A 12,207-nucleotide genomic window follows, 5' to 3' on the forward strand; every position below is an offset into this window, starting at 1 on the left:
CATCCCAATTCTGATGTACCACCGAAGCTTGGGATGGTCTTAAGTCATCTTGACAAGTTCTCCTCATGGTCGGCTTCGTGGTTGTCAGCTTCTTATCCACCCCAGAGGAGCTTAAGCTAGTCAGTCACTCACTCGGTCGGACTTGGTCGGTCGTTGAGCAGAGCCGAACCCAGTCGTGGACAAAAGAACGAAGAAAAAAAAAGTTTTCTCCCCCTTGATTGAATGAAATGCCTACAAAACTGACAGAGATGCCTGCATGTAATGTGGGTGGTGGTAGTTCGGGACTTGGTCGGTGTTGAGCAGAGCCGAACCCAGTCGTGGACAAAAGAACGAAGAAAAAAAAAAGTTTTCTCCCCCTTGATTGAATGAAATGCCTACAAAACTGACAGAGATGCCTGCATGTAATGTGGGTGGTGGTAGTGGGGGAATGGTGGTAGAAGATGAAGGAAGTGGTGGTGGTGGAGGTGGTGCGGGTCTAAAGGGGGGAACGAGAAAGAGTTAGAGAAGCAAGAGCTCCGCGAAACAACAAGAACAAGACAAGCAAAGACGAAGACATCGTTTTGCGGAAAAAGGTCAACCTCCACATTTGACACGGAGTGCAAACTACTGAAGTGTGTTCGAGCAAGGAAAGAATGAAAGAAGGAGAGAAGGAGGGAGGCAGATGGGTAGGGAGGGAGGAGAGCTCTAAATTCAAGTCAGGAAAATCGAGTTATCCTATGCATTAGGCACACTTTTCGACAAACATGATAGACTACTGTCACTGCGAGGTACCTGCAGTCTGTACACAAGATTGTGCTATCTAGAAAACATAACTTGTTCAAGATGAGCGGCAAACTTGGCTGTCGGAGGCCAAAATGGCAAGGGAACAAGTGAGATCTCGCCAGTGGGGAAACCTCAACTTTTGCCAGACGTCATGGACCAACAAAGGTTGCAACACAAACACACCGTCGAACGGACTGAGGAGCGGCAATCGGAGGAGCAAAAAAGAGCTCTAGGATTTCAGAGTTCTTGTTTTGGAAATTGGCCTTTTTCACTCAAGGCGATGATTCGTCATTCTTGCTATTGCCATTGCTGCTGTTGTCGCTGTTGTTGTTGTTGTTGTTGCTGCTGCTGCTGACTTTCTCGCTCCACTTGGCTTTGGCTATTTTTCTCGTTCTCTGTTCTCGGTGGCTTTTGGCCGATCTTCTCCTTTTCCGACTCAACGTCCGAATCGAGAATTCTTGTGGGTCCCAAAAATACAGGACCAAGCTCATCTTGGACTGACTGATTGGACCATGAATTCGAAAGAAAAGCACTTTGATTCTTCCAACGAACGAACAAGCGAAGCAACGAGATAAGTGGTGCGAAACTCAAACATTTGTCCACGTCTCAGCGAGAAAGTCTATTTCCACTTGCAAACCCGTCCCCCTTGGATATCGAAGCAGCCTTGTACGGAAATGGCAGCAGAAGTAATGACGATGATGATGATAAGCTTTTTTGGACAGCCATCTCTCCGATTCGGGCACATATTTTTTTCCGTCTGTCTTAGCGCTTATCTCTAGTTCGGCGAAGAAGAAAGACACCTTTGTCTCAATCAAGTAGTAGGAGTAGGAGTGCTGATAGACAAGCAAGGCTCCTTCCACCACTGAACAGAACTATTCGACAGTATACAATTGCAGACTCACTCACATAGCGGTAAGCCAGCGCCTAACCAGCACCAAGTTTGAGTCAACATATCTCAAATTACTATTTGTCTCCGTATTGAGCTGCTTTTGAATCTCGTCCGACTTCAGTGTCGATTTCCAGAGTGCCAATCAACAGCTCAACAGCTTAGCCCACTCTCATCCCTCCATTCCATCCACGCCTCAGAGACCTCTACTTCGATGCATACTCTAGATGAAATGACTATGTTCCACTAACATGTTGTATCAAAAAGTAAAGCAAGCACTTTGAGCACCTATTCCTATTTCAATGTCACTGTCTCCTCATCTTCCACTACTTTCTAACCAATGGAAACAGGCTAGGAGTTGGGGGAATTTCGATAGGAGTAAAAAGAGTTGCTTACATATATCATTGGAGGGAGTCGACAACAACTCTGACTTGGCTAGTTTCTCGTAAGTGGAATGTGAGACAACGACCGGCACCACTGACGATTCCGACGAAGAAGACTCTCAGACTTGTTTGGAAGCTTTATATCACTCCCTATGGCTTCTACGTACGTACGTGCGTGTGTACTGTTCTGTACTGTACTGTGCTACAGACTACATACTTTAACGTTAGTAGAAGTGTCGCTTTCCCGGTCGTTCCTCTCACTGACTGGTGCCGAGCAGTAGTACACTACATATCTTTGTACACTGAATGTATCTGAAGACAGAGACCACTCAAAACTACTGAACTGTTCAGAGCCGAACTGTGTGTAAGGCAACCCCGAGGAAAAAGTGACCTTTCTCACCGGGTGTCGCGAAGCCAAGTCAACACCCCGTGAAGGCGACAACAACTCAATGTCGTTGCTTCAGGACGGTAAAATAAACCAAAGATAACTATCGTCTTCTGTTTCTCCCACTTCATCTGTTGTTCCAATCGAAATTTCCATCCATCGTCTTGGCTTTGATCTGGATTAGTCAACGAACGATGTCGGGAGTCGGGAGCGTTTCGAATTAAAACTGCCACTCTTTCCCATTTGAGTTTCCATTTCTCCGACTCAGCAGCTAGCGCTAGTTCGAAAATGTACCGATGATGTACACATCCTACATTGTGCATTGTACAATGTACATTGTGCGTAATGCTTGGTTATTTGAAAACGAATCTGACTCGTTACAGAGGGTTTATATTCGGCGTAAATGGTTGAAGGAAATTTCGCTCCACATTTGTACATGGAACTCTACGGGGAGTCCTCACAGACTTGAACAGAAATGTTGATGTGTAATTCCATAAATGGAGGAAGATGTTTTGTGTAGACTGGCATTTGCATCGCCTGCAGCTGCTACTCATCCAAGACTCGCTCCATCAAGGTAAGAGTTTTTCGTTGGGCTTGTTCTTCATCTTTCGTCTGTTCACACCACTACTTAACACCTACGTATCTAGAATTTGTTTTATCTTCTATCCACTGCATGGGTAGGAGAAGGATACATACGATTTCTTGAGTTAGCCAATCCAAAGCGAAAGGAACTTCCATGCTTAATGCATCTGGGCTTGTCTCTCATCATGGATTTTCAATCTATTCGCCGTCTTTTGGCACACCATCTTGAACCTCAAGTATCTCGGGCATCTGGGAACTGCATTGCGATCAAGATCCCACCTTCGTTCTCCAGTTATTAGTCGAGCTCAGAACAAGTCTTTAGGGTGAGTTCAGACGGGCTTGACTGCTAACTAACTGATTTTTCATCACCCTTACCTCATTAATGTGAAGGTTGTCAAGTTTGCTGGCCTCCCGATCTCTCACCCCCATCATCGTTGTCGTTCATCCATCCAAAGCTGAGGAAGCAGCAGACATCAAGCCTCATCATCCCTATGGCATCCTTCCTTTCCCCCTCCTTTCCCTCCCCCTTAACGCCCTTTGCACTGGTACAGTAGTGCAGTGTGCCAATGCTACTATACTTCGAGTACTGTAGTTGCGGGCCAACGGGCCACGGGTGGCTCGGTCCCTCCCGCAGGGCTTCCAAAACAAAACATCCAACTTGGAATCAGTTGGGAGAAAAGAGGGCAAGAAAAATATATCGAGGACAAATGGCGATCTTAGGAATTCAACCCCCCTTCAAGCCTATCACTTCGTGCTTGCTTGACTGGTCTGGGTTTTGTAAATTTGCTCTGCTGGTCCCTCATTTTTCCGAGAGGGTTGAAATGGAAACTTATTACGCCAACTGTTTCAGAGCTTGAGTAATGAGGCGCATTTTATGAATGTCAAAGGCGAGAATGAGGCTTGGAAAGAAGTGATCTTTGTCAAAACTTACTCGCCTGTCAGTTGGGATACTTTTCTTTAAGGCTATATTAGCAAAAAGAAGCCCCTCAGACGCTGAATGTCAGCCAATGTCTCGATCATTAGATACTTGAATGCGGAAATGACCGATGAATTGGCTGCCTAAAGCCGGATTGGAATCAAAATTAGCCAACTGACTCATGGAGATTGAGTGTGGTAATTAGGGTATTTCTACAATTTTCGAATGACAAAAAAAACGGACCCTTTAAACTTGTCGGTCCTAAAACAAGAATGCCCAAGATTCAAGGCCAGGTACAATATCTACAGGGGATGCGATTCCGGAGTTCTCGGAAGAGCTCTATCATCTCGCCTCATGGCCGTCGTTCCAGGTTTTTGCACAAACAAACACCCCCGAACATGGAATTACTTGGATTTGCTCTTGAAGAATGTGGTACATTTTGGGTGGATGTACCCTACGAGGCAGAAAGCGCACTGTTATTTGCGGAGGCAAGGGATTTGCCACTGTGTTTGTGCATTCCCAGAGGTGAAGAAGCCTCCTGTGAAATTCTAAGTCATCCCAAACCTTCCCAATGCTCTCAACAGCTCTTCTTGGGCTCCCTCTTCCAGATCTCAAGAGCGACAGGAGTGCAGGGGGGGTACACTCCCCGTACGTGATACTCTACTACGACATTTCAAAATCCCCAACGGGAGTAAGACGACAGAACTGGTGTTGTTTAGCCTGTGCCTGCCTTGGTCCCTAGTACTCCTATGATCTTGTTCATTCGTCCCCATCTTCCCCCTGTTTTCTTCCAGCCCCCACCGCAAGTCCCACTTAAAATTTACTCTCGTATTCACCGTGTTTGCATGTTATGTTCCTGGGTCTTACCAGACCATTCTGTCAGGGTTACAACAGAAAGTAAGTAAGAGCAGACAAGGGAGAGGGTTGTGGATGGAGAGGGTTTGTAGTACGATGTACTAATGCGTAAGAACCAAGCCAAGCTAAGATTGGAGAGCCAGTCTATTTTACCGGAGCAACGCGCCAGGCTAGACGCATGAGAGCCAGGAATCGTTTTAAACGAGGGAGGGAAGTTTTACAAACCGAACGTGAACACTATGCTTCGCTTTCCATCTTCGACTAATGACAAATAGATCTCAATCAGTCCATTTAAGACCCCCTAAGTTGTGGTAGGAGGGACATGCCCGTACCTGGTAGATGCGCCTGTAGTTTGACTCCTTATTTTAGGTTGAGCAAACTAGTTGGAGAGTTCGACACTAGAAGAATCATCATCTTTTTCTCCCTCGACTTCTATGGGGAAGTTGGTGATAATGGTGGTGGTGGGTCTTCCCCAGAGTTCTGTAAGTAAACCTGGATACCTGGTAAGGAGCAGTGCTGGGAATCACTCATTAGTTTGAGGTAAAAGCCATTAGTTAAATTGAGTTTTCAGTCAAGCTTCCTGGCTCCCCTACTAATTCATTTCCGACGCTCTAATCATTGAAAGCACGGGCTTTGTCATCCTCTTGGCTAATTCGAATGTGTTTTCTGTTGATTTTTAGGTAAGATCCTTTTTACTCATAGGAGCTCTCCCACGTCATCTTTCAGTGACATTGGAAGTCATATCCCCCCTTGATCATCATCATCCCAGTGTATTGACTCAATTGGAACTTGTAATCCCAACCACCATTGACGCTCGCAAGAGGCTTGAGGTTAAGAAAATAGGAATTGGAGACACATTATCACATCAAGGAGAATTCCAACCCACCCCCTTTGATGCTAGCTTGATCCAGCTGGCTCTCAATGAAAAACCAATAGTTCATCCAATCATCCTTCCCTCCCGTTCCTTTTTTTGGTTGAGCCCCACCGCTCTACATGTAGTAATGTAGAGAGGTACGTAGTTCAGCCTCGATTGGGGTGGAAAGAGACCAAAGAAAAACGTGTTTGGATTAACCAATGACCCCTTGGCGATATACGTAGGAGCGGTAGTTGGCCCTTAAAGAAAACAGTGCGCATCTCCAAGAAAATTGGGGATATCACAGAAAAAATAGCACTTTCATCCCCTTCGCTGTGTTTGGGCAGGAAGGCATTCATTTCAACAGTGGAGTTCCATTGGCCATTGGTTGGTGGGAGCACAGCTAGCATACCAATCTTTGGAAGGAGGAAACCCCCTTCTTCCACTCAATTCATCTTTGATGATAACGCAGAGGAGAGGCATTCAGCCAAGCAGTCAGGCAGTCCGGCAGTCAGCTAGAGCAAAGAAAAGAAGAAGAAGGCGACGATGCTCTTTGCGACTTTGCGAGGGAAGAATGGGTTCCATTGGCCAGCCATGGGTCCACTTCCTCATTTGGGACGACCCTTTCTTCCATCTCTATCTTTTCCCCCTCCCGGAAAATGAGAATTAATTGCCCAAAGTTCTTTGAACTAAAACTGATCAAGGCATCACTTTTGAGGGAAAAGAATCTGTTGGGAAACGATCACACTCTGCTCGCGGTCTACCTCGGCATCTTGCCACCATCAAAACCCCCCCCCCCCCCATCTACCCTCACCAACACCACCACCACCACCATCGACACCCAATTGGGGCCGGCCTCTTCCCACCCGCCTCCTTCTCTCTTTCATGTTGCTGTCTTTCTCACACGCAAAAACGAGATAGAGAGACAGAGAGAGTTCAAAATGAGGCCAGAGTCTTTTTCGTCAGAAGCACATCGGTACGATGAGTCGCCTCCATAGGGTATAGGGTATTCTCCACGAAAAAAAAAGCGAGTGATGTGATTTCTGATTCCCTTAGGCTAGTAAGATCTCGAAGAAATTCATTAGGGCCATTTAAAATTCGATCGGTGACCACGACAACTCCGGGTTGGAATCTTGAGTAAAAGGTCGAACAAACAAAGAAGGAAAGAAGGAAAGAATGACAGAGGAAAAAGCATTTCTTTGCACATTTCCGGCCCTCGAGGATCAATTATTCGAAGAAATATGTTCCTTGGTGTGTATTCTAGATCATTGGGTCACCGGTACATAACTCTTTTTCGGAAATGTTGAGAGAGTAGCACAATAGTCCACCTCGTAATTGATCTGACCTCTGATTTGACCGTGCGAGGCCAACATGCATATCTAACACATAGTGCTCGTGTGTCGAGAAGCACTTAAAACACTCGTCCCATTGCTCTTGTCTAAATTTGATCATCCATTGACTCGCACTAATCCTAGTGACCTCTTTCTTTTTGGGGGTCCCCCTTGGCCATTTCCTGGAGACCAGGAGACTTCTCAAGGATCCAGGAAAATTGCTCCGATTTTGTACCTGCGTAGGTCTAATGATGATGAATAGGGTTTGGGGAAAAAAAGTTCTCAACTGGTTCTCTAAGATTCTCCATTACCATCCTAGGCTCACGGTAGCGTTCAAAAGGTAGATAACTGAATATATTAAATGAAAGTAGACGAACCTTGCAGCTCTTAGTGCATGACCTAAAATGTAGACCTACAGGATAGACCTGCAGACGCACAGACTGATCGACTGACAGTTAGACAAATGGAACGGCTGGCCACAAGGAATGATAATGCACACATGATGACTAGGGTGGTGTTGAACTGAGAAATCGATAATGCGGAAACTCAAAACGAACTCGCTTATCTTGCTCAATTTTCCGACTTGGGCTGAATGCCCCAGCCGCAGTTGTACTTACCAATCTTCGATCTGTGGTGAACACCAGACTCGAGAGGAGAAGGAAATGATGGTAATAATAAACTGGCGGAGGGTTTCCTCAATGCTCTCAATCAACAAGTGATTTAGTTCTGAAAACAGAGGAAACGTGCTCTAACCTTGCATTGAGGAAGCAATGTATGTGACAATTTCAGAAAGTGGATCTGGCTTTTTTTCTCCTTCCTACGAATGCTAGTGCAGTTTAGCTTTATAGGCTTGGTAAAAGACGGAGCGATTCGATTACCTGGCTTCTTGTTCCGACACTAAAGCCTGTCCAAGGTAAAAGGTATTTTGGGGATTACCACAACTGTCGGAGAATCGATTTTTAAAGACGGCTGTTTGTTGATGTGCTCTTGCAGCAAAATGCTCCATCGTCCCTTAATCTCTCGTTTAACTCTGTCAGTCCATTCGGTGTCGAATTCGCTCTGGCTTGTCCAATCTCACTCAATAAAGGGATGGCAGCGAGATTCTTTGAGGCGATTAAGTCCCCAGTAAATCAAAACTGAAAGAGATAGGACACAAATGTGAGTTAAATGAAACAAGTAGTCGTCGTCCTCGTTGATGTAGCTGATGATGTTCTTTCTGGCTCCGGTCTGCCGTGGAGAGTAGATACGGGCACACTGTATGTATGTACATAGAACGAAGCCTTGCCGGCCGCCTTTAAAAGCTAACATGGGTTCATCATGGGTTGACGGCGTTATTCTAGCATTTGTCCCACCGTGTCCCATCTGGCTATGTCATCGCACATTAAGCATGCCAGGGTGTGACTAATAGCATCAGTATGTCCCCAATGTGAAATGTGAATGAGCGACTGGATAAAAGAACGAGGAAGAGTGGGAAGAGAACCAGAGCAGATTGAGTGATCGGTGAGGAATATGTTTTGCGTATGAACGGATCGCTTGAACGTGGACATCACCACGACCCAATATCTTTGATCACGCCCGTTCCTTTTCAAACCGACCATACGAGGATATGCGGTGGTATTGAGTTGGGGGTAGCGCCTAATAATGTTTGCTCGTATAATGAGAGTTGGCTTCTAAGTGAAACACGTGTGGGACAAAACTAACTCCCGGGGACTTCATTTCACGCATATTTTCTTCCTGGTGACATCGGTGACACCGAGATCGCTGATCGTTTCCTCTCTACACGTGAACGCCGGGATCAGATTCTCATTCCCATTAGTGATACGTAATACTCAAAAGAAATACTCAAAAGTCGACGACGAGTCAGTGGCCATAGCCACCAACAACAACAAGGATGCTTCCAGGGCAAAAATCGAAATTTTGATTTTTGCTGTTCGTAGGCATCTACTGTACTGGAGAATGGGGGGTTTCTCGTTGAACTTTGACCGATTTATTTCGTCTAGTCTTCGTCCAATAATCGGCTCTTGCCAGTCTGCTTGCGGTACTTTTGAGCATTTGGTTCCACATAAGACAAGCAGAAACGAGGAGGTCGGAAGTCAACGGATATGAATGAAGTGGCTCGACAAACAATACTACATCTACGTACGTATGTAGTGCTTCCTCCAGGCCTTTCTGACAAGTCCAAACGAGGCGAGTACCCACGAAGTCAACGATCTTGTTTTTCATCATCGTGACGTCTTTTGCCGACTGCGTTCTTCTGCCCCGGGACGAACTTTCTATGAAGTACGCGTTCCAGTGCAATAATACGTACAAGTGTTTCCCTGGCCGATTGGGTTGGAAACCGTTGTGTCTGGGGAGTGCAGAATGTAGTTAGCAAATCCCCAACGAGAAAAACAAGGAAGGGGAGATCAATCGAGAGCGTCATCGAAACAACCATCCGTTTGGGGTCAGAGGTGGACGATGATAATAACTGTAACAACATGTGGACTATGGAGGCAGCAGGTTGTTGTCAGACAAGGGTCACAACCAACAGTGAGTGCTGTTGCTGATGAGATGATGATATCACCCATAGTAGTAGCATTAGTTGGTCTCCCATGTTTCGCCTCATCCTCGGCTGGTCTCCCCGGGGATTCTGGGGCATTAAAAGCTGGAAATGGGAGGAAACGAGGCACGGACCCCCACTGATATCATCATTCCGGCTCTCCCAACGTGAATTGAAGTCAAGAGAACGATCTCATCCGCAAAGCACCCCGTTGTCCACCCGTAAGCTTGATACCAATGGGTAACCAACTGCTTTTGATACTATTTATCGACAAATTGTTACGAAACGCAAACTCCTAGGAAAGAATGATAGGAAGAAAGGGGGGGGGATGAGTAGATGAAAGAATGACCCGGGGGGGGGGGCTTCCATGGCCACTAGAGGGGGGAGGGAAGCGATCGAGCACGACGACGACGATGACAAGAACAACAACATCAACCCAAGGAAGTGATTATTGCTCAACTTTATTAAAGTCCGTGTCTTAATTATGGCTTCCCCTGACGAGACAATCAAGACAAAATTGAGTTATCAAAAGGAAAATTTCAAAACTTTCCTCTTGATGGATCGATGCTTCTTTGAATCTTGGGTTAGTGACTGGCTTGGCTGGGTCTCGTCTTTGATTGTGGGCCCTGAAATTCTTCGAGAGAAAGAGGAATACGGATTAGCAGAGGACAAGTGCCTCCCGCGTGTTCTCGACGATGATGTGTCCCCATAAATTGTGCCCATGACAAATAGTCGGCGTTTTTTAACATGCCACGTTCTCAACAAGTGGGCAATGCACATCGAACCGGTCGTTCCGGTCGCCAATTAATGTTCGTGAGATGCCTGTCACAGGAGTATTTCAAATTTATCTAAGTTTCTCCTCCATGATTTTACTACTTTACTCAACAAAAACGTGCCGAACATACACTATACGTGCCTGTCTGCCCGTGATGATGGGCCAAGACGCAGGTAGCCCTCTTCTCTCACTTCATTCGCCGTTAACCCGTGTTCGTACGGAAGACGAAGAAATGCAAAAGCTATCATGTGAATGATTCCGCTTCATTTCCTCGTTTTTTTGCCATCTTTGGCTCAGCTTGTCCTTGCCAAATCATGGGAAAAATAAGTGAGGCCCAAGACTTCTATCGTGCCAAGACTCTCGCTCTCCCTGAAAATAATTCAAGCCACCAATCAGGCCTTCCGACAGTTAGATACTCGCGGAGAGTTCATCATAGGAAAAACCATTGATGTCAAAATCGGTTACCTCCGTTCTTGGAAGACAGGAAGTTTGTTCGAACGGTGCGAGCAATCCAGTACAAGCTTTTTTGCTATCGACCTGTCGACTCTGTGAAAGTGTGAGATGGAGAGAATATGTCATATCCACTCCTTGGCAATCGTCGTTCATGCTCAGCTCATGGGTTCACAAGTGTGTGTACTCACAATGTTGAATGAGTGAAGTGCTCTTGAGGAAGCTCAGAGGCCGTGGCCAGGAATGGCGAAGGTGATGATGCTCTTCCCAGATAACTCTCCATGGACGAACTGGACAATGGGGCTTCATTCAAGCGAATCTTGGACGAGGAGGGAGGAGGGGCCCTGACCCATCAATGAAGTTTCCGAGTAACAATGATCCCGCAAACACCTCCCGCGTCCTTCTCTCAGTATGAATGGGATGGACAATCTCTATCGCTTTTTCTACAATGAACGAACGACCTTCTGAACGCATTGATTGTGAATAGACAGAGGCGTTCGAGTTCAACAGGTAAAAGAAAGAAAGAAGAAAGAAATTTGGACATTTATTAGGGAGCAAGTGAGACAGAAACAAAGGATAGGTAGGCCTTGAGGCCAAATGTGGGGCGTTAAATGCCAAGGAATGCCTATTTCTCATCCATTTGAAGCCAATGGCAGGTCATTTGGCCCCAAATGCCGTTAATCGAGTGGATCGACCGGTTTCAAAGAGCTCTCCCTTGGGAGGAAAAAGACGCGGGACAACAAAAAATGAAGTCCTCATTGACGCCTCGTGGTTAATGGCTGGGAAGCTGTCGCACCAGGGCACAAAAAGTGTGTCACACACCTCACAGACGTCTCAATCAATCTGCATATGACAAATTTGACAGGAGTTCTCATTTTTCTCCAAATCCAAGTCATTGTTCGTTTTATTTCCGTCGTATAGAGTCCAAGCACAACCGCACCATGATACTGCACAGACTCTGCACTGTTCAATGCCCGTATGGTTCGTATAATCATGCCAAAATCCAATCAGAATTGGCGGTCACTGGCTGAGCTCTTTTCTTTTTACAACAACGATAGAGCATTGACCATCGAGACCGAAGAGATCTTGGCGTGGTTGTGCCATGATGCTCTATTTGGCTATCAGGTTCATATGATCGTCCGAGACGCTGAGAGTGGCAGGATCCAGGTTCTGTTTTGAATGAAAACATACATCACCTACAGACGCTTCAAATGAGACAAGGCTATGTGAGGCAGCATCAAGTCTAGGCCTCTTCTTCCTCTTCCGTCCCCCAACCAAAAAGATGAATGAGTCTCAATTGGATCGAGAAATAGCCCGGGTGGCAGGTGCTTTAGGGTGGGGTAAGGTTGTTATAGGTAGAACACGCACACAAGGGTGTAAGATTATGATAGTGACAAGATTGACATTCTCAGTGTCATTTTGAGAGCTAAGACGCTCAAAAGTCGTAAGAATGTGAGACACGCCCCGGCAATGCTCGACGATCGGGAATG

General features: G+C 46.0%; 1 long non-coding RNA gene across 1 annotated transcript in view; it reads right to left on the reverse strand.

Moving 5' to 3' along the window:
• Positions 1 to 8,165, reverse strand: part of LOC131884028 (uncharacterized) — a 44,839-nt gene extending 36,674 nt beyond the window's left edge. The window contains exons 1-2 of the long non-coding RNA XR_009373677.1: positions 7,832 to 8,165; positions 7,571 to 7,679 (exon numbers count right to left, since the gene is read on the reverse strand). This is a non-coding gene — a long non-coding RNA (uncharacterized LOC131884028). The remainder of the gene's footprint in view (positions 1 to 7,570; positions 7,680 to 7,831) is intronic.
• Positions 8,166 to 12,207: the final 4,042 nt, after the last annotated feature.

This window comes from Tigriopus californicus, chromosome 7, assembly GCF_007210705.1.
Source record: "Tigriopus californicus strain San Diego chromosome 7, Tcal_SD_v2.1, whole genome shotgun sequence".
Lineage (NCBI taxonomy): Eukaryota > Metazoa > Arthropoda > Copepoda > Harpacticoida > Harpacticidae > Tigriopus > Tigriopus californicus.